The following is a 7621-nucleotide window of genomic DNA, read 5'->3' as shown; positions in this document are numbered from 1 at the left end:
TTTCTGCTTTGTGTTTTGGCAGCAGAGCAACAGCTGGCAGGCTGGACTCCCCTAGTGCAGTTGTCAGAGTGAGATGAAAACACTTCGTTTTAAGATAATTTCTCCATTCAGGGGGTTGACAAGAACATAATTGATATGAAATGAGTGTCTCACTGGTAATAGGACTTGGCTGACTTTATATTATCTTATATTCTCTATATGTTGTGCTCTCAATTTTAACACATTTCAATTTCAGCATAGTTAGACTCCTAAGCTTTTATTGCCAAATTGTTTAGTAAAAAGGTGGTCAAGTTATTCAGTTTTGAGTTTTGGGGATTTTAGATATAAGACAAATATGACAACTATATCACATTACACTATATCAGTATGGACTTGGTGATAAGCTCTAGAGCAGTGTTTATACCATACAGAGCTACACTGTAGCTGAGATAGTGTAAATATGACAGAAATACACCGACATGGCCATAAATATGACAGAATCTCATAAACTCTGTGTCATTTAACCCCATTGAACCCTAGCCTTAACATTCAGTTATAAATCTTTGAACTTATTATTCAAAAGCTGCTCCATATTATTCAGTAACTACTACATATAATGTACTGTGCAAAAGTCATGAATTCCTTTATTTGACTTCCAGTTTAAACTGGAAATTAACTTAAAGAAGAGAAATGTTTTGCACAGTACTGTATGTAATCTGTTCAGGTAGTGTGACCTAAAAACAAGAAAATCACTCTGTGTGTTTTGTTTCTCAGCTAATGTTGGTACATTCTGCAAAAACACAGTAAGCAAAATTGGACAGACACATTCTGTTTCATAAAGGCATAACTTGAGTTGTGACATGACAGTGTCATCAGAGACTTTATTTCTCATAGGTTACAGTGATAAAGCATAAACCTCAGTCAAGAACATGAGTGACATACAGCATCCTAATTTTCCAGACATTTAAAAAAAAAAAAACTGCGGATACAGTTATTACACATTATTGCACTTAAGCGGTGGAATGTGAATTGTTCTCTCTGTGGCTGAAGTTCATCAATGATAAACACAAGTTATGTTTTTTTGGCTAACAAAAATATGCCATATTTGAGGGCACCATTTTTCATCAAAGTGTTGACAGATGATGAACAGACATTTTCCAGGAATCAAATGAGTCCTACATGAGACTGTTACAGCTCTGGCTGCTTTCCTTGATTTCCTTGATTTGTTCTAGTGGGTGGAAAACTCCTCTGCGCTTTCAGAACATGATTTCTCCCAGGATTCAGAGCTAATTCATTCCACTGTATGTTATCAGCAATTGATTCAAATATGTCTGTAATTATGCTGTGCATTATGAGTCTAATTAATTGTCGACTGGCTGAATAAATGGGTGATTGAGCACCGTGTCATGTTGTAGGGTCACAGTATGCATTTAATTATAATGACAGCCATCAAAGTAAAGCACAGCCAAAGGCTTTGAGCTTCTAAACTACAGCTAATAATGGAGCTCGCAGTTTGTCTGTTCTGAAAGAGAGTGAGTAGAATGGCACTAACAGCAGAGCAATAAGTCAAAGAGGAACGCCCACTCTGTGTTTTGCTCTTCATCTCAGGGATCTTTCAGGGGTCCCTGTGGTGGAGTTGTGGAGGCAGTTTGGGGTGGACACATGGCCAGCGCTCAGTCAGGTGAAAGCGTCTCCCCCACGGTGGCGTCTCTAAGGCCCGTCTCCAGGTCCCACTGTGGCCCCTGCCTGCCAGCTGGAGCCCCCTGACCCCTCTCAGCCCGGCCTAGCCCCACCCCCCCAGCTCCCTGCCTCCCCCCCAAGTGCCTCACCGAGCCGGCCACAACAACCAGCAATTGGCACCTTGGAACCTCCTGAAGATCTCTCAGCTCACTGTTTGAGCATGGCGATGGGTGTAGCTGAATACAGGAAGCCGTATGATACTGCAGATCATCATAAGAGAACTAAATAGCTTTGAAATGTAAACTTTAAAAGGAAGGAAAATATTATTTTTTTCTTAATGTTCCCAGAAAAAAAAGTTTTAAAACTACTGGTCCACTCAGAAAATGCTGTTATTCTTCTAAAAAAAAATACTGCAACTTACTAATTAACTAACTAAATAAATAAGTCAATATTATTTTAAATGCCATTGCATGTCAAAACAAATGTATATCTCCTGTATTTTTCTTGTGTTCTTCTTTCTTTCCACCGTATGTTATTTTACACTCTTGTTCCTAATTGTCCTTTTTATTATGTAGGTGATCTTTACATTATATAGAGTTTATTTTATAAAAAGAAACTTCTAAAGAAGTTCTTCCTATTCTCAAAGCTAAAGCGTAAAAATAGTTCATTACACAACCATTAACTGAAAGATTCTTTTAAGGCTGGAGCACACCGAAACATTCGGCAAGAAATACTAACATTCAGATGTTTTCAGTTGTCCACAAGAATATCCAGAAAAAGAACTGAACAGCTAAAGGATCCAGAGTGAAAGAAGAGACTCTCCCAAAAATCAAACACACCAACTAAATGTTTTTGTTGTTGTCGTTTTATTTATTTATTTTTTTATCTGTATGCTCTGGCAACCTTAAACGGTTCTTCGATGGCAAGGAGCCCTTTTTGGCACCTTTATTTTTAAGAGTCCAGGCTTGGAGATATTTTTGTGATTGTAGCTGGAGGACTTTCTTTGGAATATTGGAATTCAGTTCTGCTGCTATAACAGAATGTAGTTTGATTTAAAAAAAAAAAAAGCTTTTGTACACGGAGGGTAAAGGTTATCAGTTCTGCTGCAGCAACTTGACTGCTAAATTACAGAATGAAATAATGGGTCATTCACCTAATTCAAACGTAGGGATGGGAGCCAGCTTCTAACTTTATACAAGGGAAGACGTCAAACATTATTAATCGTATTTTCCCAAGTTTATCCAGTAGAATATGCAATACCAGCACTCACAGGAACCTTTATTTACAAGCAAGCAGAACTTTTATCAGTCTCATTATGCCTCTTTTTGTCGTAAATCTTTGTGTGCAGAGAGTTCCAAAAAAGAGGCAAAATCAATTGGATACAGCAGGCCGAACGTAGAGCAGAGAGTGCAGGGCTGGAGAGCAGTTCTGCAGGGCAGACGGCAGTAAATCTCTTCTACATGAAGACCCCTCCTTCCTGTACTGATATCAGCCTCTCAGGTACTAAATCTTTACTGCTAAGTTAGGGCCATTAGAACCAAACACAGGGATTGCTGACTAATTGATAAGGTTAAAATCTGAAACATTCTCCAAGGCTGTAATTGAAAACATTAGGGAGGAAGACTGGAGATGTCTGGGGAATGAGCAGGGGGAATCGAAAGGGGGTCTTTGATCTCAGAGCTTGTCTGCCATCCTGTTTTCCTTCAAGGTTTCCTGGTTAGTTTCAGTAGACAGAGGCAGACTCTTGGGGACAGGATGTTAATGGATCACTTAAAAGAGGCCTATTCTTTACGAGAGGGCTAAAGCGTTATCAGCTGGGTTAAAGACAGTCAGGGCCATGTATGCAGGAGGGAGGGCAGTGACAGATAACCCTGCTGACTATTACAGTAGCATTGCTTGCCAAGAACAGTATCTGCACTATACAGCAAGGGAAATACGCTGAAATTTCAGAACACGATTGCAATCAGTTTTTTGCGATTGGTAAGAAAACAAATGTTGAAGAAACATGATTGATGTGAAATGAGTGACCCTTAATTCAACTTTGCCAACTTTATGCAAAGTACTGAAATAAAAATCGATGTGATTGGAACCAGACATTCAAAGAGCTTAATGGCACCAAAAGTTCCCTCAAAGAAAGTTTTTACATGAAGTGCTTAAGATTCTCAGCCTGATGCCTGAGACATTGGTGTAAAACTTATTTTTTAAATACACCCATTCATAGTGGAGAGCAGATTTATCATTATGAACATTAAATATAAAAACTCAGAAGACGTGTGTAAGTTTTCTGGTCATTCTGCAAAGTAAACAAAATGTATATATTTTGGCTACAGACATCACAACCTCTGGTTCCTATCACCACCATTGTAAAGAAATCTGACCCCACAAATTTCTTTAGAATGGTGCATTTTTCATTAAGCCACTCTGAATGACTTTGTTTACATTTCAGCCATTATACAGAAATGTAGAAAACTCTGTAGAATTCTACTTGATGAGGACAGGAACTGATTAACGTTTTTGTTTATCTAAAAAGAGATCTAAGAATCAGGAAATCAATATGAATTTATACAACAGAAATTACAAATAGAATGTCAAACAATAGGCCCCTGAAACAGAAACATACTTATTGTTTCACATAAAATACTGAGATTTACTTAATCTAGATTTAGAGATTTTTTTTTCATTGCATTACTGCAGAGTTAATTGCTAATTCCCTGGACATTTTATAAACAAACCATCATTTTCATCTTTTGTCGCTGGAGGTAAATCGACACAAACAGATCAAGCTGATCTTCCAATTCCAGTTCACTTTCTAAGGCAGATGGGATGAACTAACCTGTGTGGATTGTGTCCCAGAGAGATGAGGAATAGTTACCCTGAAATAACACAGCACTGATGTTGCCAAAGCAATTTCAGGCTGTTGCTTATAAGTGCTTTTCTCCAAAGTTTATACAGACTTGCAGCAGGTCAATATGAGATCTCATTCTTTTTTTTACAGGGTCCTCTTAACCTTATTCAGATGGAATTACAGAGAAAAAAAATCAAACAGTTGAGAAGAAGTTGAGCCTGTTGGTCGATTCCTCTCTCTCTCTCTGGCTGAGCTGCACTATCACATCTTCCAGCATTTTAACCTCTGTTGTCTTAGCAACATGAAACAAATCCAATAAGAAGCAGCCATTGCTTTTCCTCAGCGCTGATCACTGAGATACACGCACATTAAACATGCTGTAAATCTACTGACAGAGCTTAATCTAAAGAGTAACTCCTGTGTGCTCGGGGTCTTTGGCTTTGATTACCTCTAATCAAACTCTCTTAGATCTTCACTGCTAAATGTAATGTCTGCTTTGATCTAGAGCACTAGCAAAGAGCATTTCTATGAAACTGTGGTCTCTGATTAGTATCGTAGCCCAAGCAGGGTAATGTAAATCATAGAGATCCAGTTTGGACAGAGCATCAGCAGTAATAATTTCACTAAAGTATAAGACTGTGCTTGTAGGACTACTCTGGGTGCGCAGCAAAGCATGAATCTCTGAGCTGTCGGGGCCTGCGGAGCACAGTTGGCTTTGATAATGCTATTCCAAATCACAGTTGGCTTCGAGCAGAAACATTTACTTTAGAGAAATTTTTTGTTTGCGTGTCAAAGTCCCATCCATTCCAATGGCTCTGAATTATAGTGGAGATCATGCTGTTCCAGCATGAAATGGTGCCTGCAACAGAAAGATCAGATTTCATGAATTTTGCTCTTTCATCCTTATGAAATAAATATGTGCGCCCTCCCCAAAAGTTATGAACGGGGACTCTTGCTCCTTTTTAAGTTTGTATAAGTATGTGTATTATTTTTCATCTTTGTTCAGAATATATTTAGAAAAAAAAACATGATATTTGAATGGCAAATGTCTTGCTTAAATTTGGGCTATGGTATATATATATATATACACAATTGAGAGTCCTGCAGTTATTTGAACATACAAACACATGATGTTAATAATAACTATGATTATTTGTCAGCTTGTTGTCAGTAAAATGTTCCTGTCTTACATAGTCAGTACAGACATTTGTTTTTGGCTGAATGATATCTGAAACATTCATACTAGTTCATAAAATGTATGCTTTGACCTTCTTTGTTGGAATTCAGTGTTTGTTATGTTTTGTGTTGGTCGCTACAGTTTTAACAGTAGAAAACCAAGAGCCATGCTTTGATATCCTTAGCGCTCTGTGCAAACTTGTATACTGTATTTGAGAAATTTCAGTGCTATTTGTGGCAACCAGAAAAAGAATGAAAACAGAAGTTGTGTTATTTAGATGGGGTTAAAAAAATGTACTCGAGGGCAAAAAGTCTAACCTGCTCATGCTGGCATGGTAGCAGCGCTGTGTGTGCTCCCTGAGGACTTCACACTTTAATTGGACTGGTGCCACGGCCCCTGAGTGGCTGGAGATCAATGGGCTGCATGGCTAGTGCAGCAGCAGTGACCCATAGAGCTGGAATCTCCCTCTGCGTCTGACTCTCCTTGCCGGCCTCACACTCTTGCCAGGGCTCCGGGGGGCTTCCCGTAGACCACTCACTCCACTCCCTCCAGTCAGACAGGCGCTACCAGAGCCAGAGTCAATAAGCCAAAAAGAGCTGTGATGTGTTTCACTATCAGCCTTTCCACATCACGCTTTATGAAATGCATCTTATTTGTCCTGGCATGTTGGTCCCTTTAAAAACCCATCAATATATGGTAAAAACACTGAAAACATTTATGCATTGACTTAACTTGATTCAAATGTGTGTTTCATTTCCACATGCATAAAACATACCATATCAACACAGTTACTGCCAAATGTGAAGAAAGTGAAAGACAAATTTGACAACTATATCACATTACACTATATCAATATGGACTTGCTGATAAGCTCCAGAGCAGTGTTTATACCGCACACATCTACACTGGAGTGGAAATATGACAGAACCGCACAACCTCTGTGGCCTGAACCCTAGCTTTATGATTCAGTTATGTATCTTTACACTTATCATTTAGTAACTATTATAGATAAAGTGCTGTGCCAAAGTCAGAGAACAGTCTTCATGTATTTAATTTTGTTTAATCTAGTTTAAATGGCTATCATCTGAAGTATCAGTTCTTCATTCTTCAGGAGATCTTTCTGAGGAAAGCAGATATAAGATAATCCACTTACATAAGGAGTTCAAAACATTTCTAAAAGACAGAGTGAAAATGGGACTCCAAACTCCAAGACCTGGTAGACCACCAAAACTGTCACCATCAGATAAACAGAATTTAAAGCTGAGGAGAAAATCAACTAATGCCCCATATCTGAAAACGCCCACGTTTCTGTCCATCCTTTTACTGCGAGAAGAGCCTTCAATGCTATGGGACCGAAAGGATGTGTAGCTGTCAAGAAATGTTACTGAGAAAAGCAAAAAAAAAATAAAAAACTGTAAATCAAATAAAGAACAGTGGACTGACCACCCCAGAGCCCAGACCTAATCATCACTGAATGTGTTGGATTGTGAGAAGCAGAAAATACAATAAAAGTTCTAAAACTGAACTTTGGAGGTGTGGAAAAAGTATCCCAGTAGATTTCTTTGAAAAAGTGAAAGCATGAAAAGAATGAAAGCTGTAATAAAAGCGTGTGGACACACTAAATACTGCCAAAAATGAAATTCTATTTAAATGTTGAAGCTTCAATTTTCTGTGCAGTTTTTTTCCTTATACTGAAAAAAGTTGAAATTGTTCTTAATTGTCATTTGACTAGAAATTAAATAAATAAGAGTTGGTCTCTTTGGTCTGGACTTTAATAGCACAGTACTGTACTAATATATGGAAGTTGTGTAGTTAATAAAAGGGAGGAGCTGTGGGCCAAGTGTGGAAGCGTAGGCCAGCTTACAGACCTAAAGTTTTAAGGGGTCAATGTGATCTTGGACTCCTCTTGATCATTTTCATTTAGTTAACAGTCATAATTC

At 38.3% G+C, this 7621-nt stretch overlaps 1 long non-coding RNA gene across 1 annotated transcript; it reads right to left on the bottom strand.

Annotated features, from left to right (window-relative positions):
- Window positions 1-827: 827 nt before the first annotated feature.
- Window positions 828-7087, bottom strand: LOC119263468. Its single transcript, XR_005130291.1, has 2 exons — window positions 5999-7087; window positions 828-5363 (listed from the first exon to the last, which is right to left on the bottom strand). It is a non-coding gene; the product is annotated as an uncharacterized LOC119263468 (long non-coding RNA).
- Between the last annotated feature and the right edge of the window lie 534 nt (window positions 7088-7621).

This window comes from Pygocentrus nattereri, chromosome 5 (assembly GCF_015220715.1).
Source record: "Pygocentrus nattereri isolate fPygNat1 chromosome 5, fPygNat1.pri, whole genome shotgun sequence".
Classification (NCBI taxonomy): Eukaryota; Metazoa; Chordata; class Actinopteri; order Characiformes; family Serrasalmidae; genus Pygocentrus; species Pygocentrus nattereri.
This window is presented reverse-complemented; position numbering and strand designations above follow the sequence as displayed.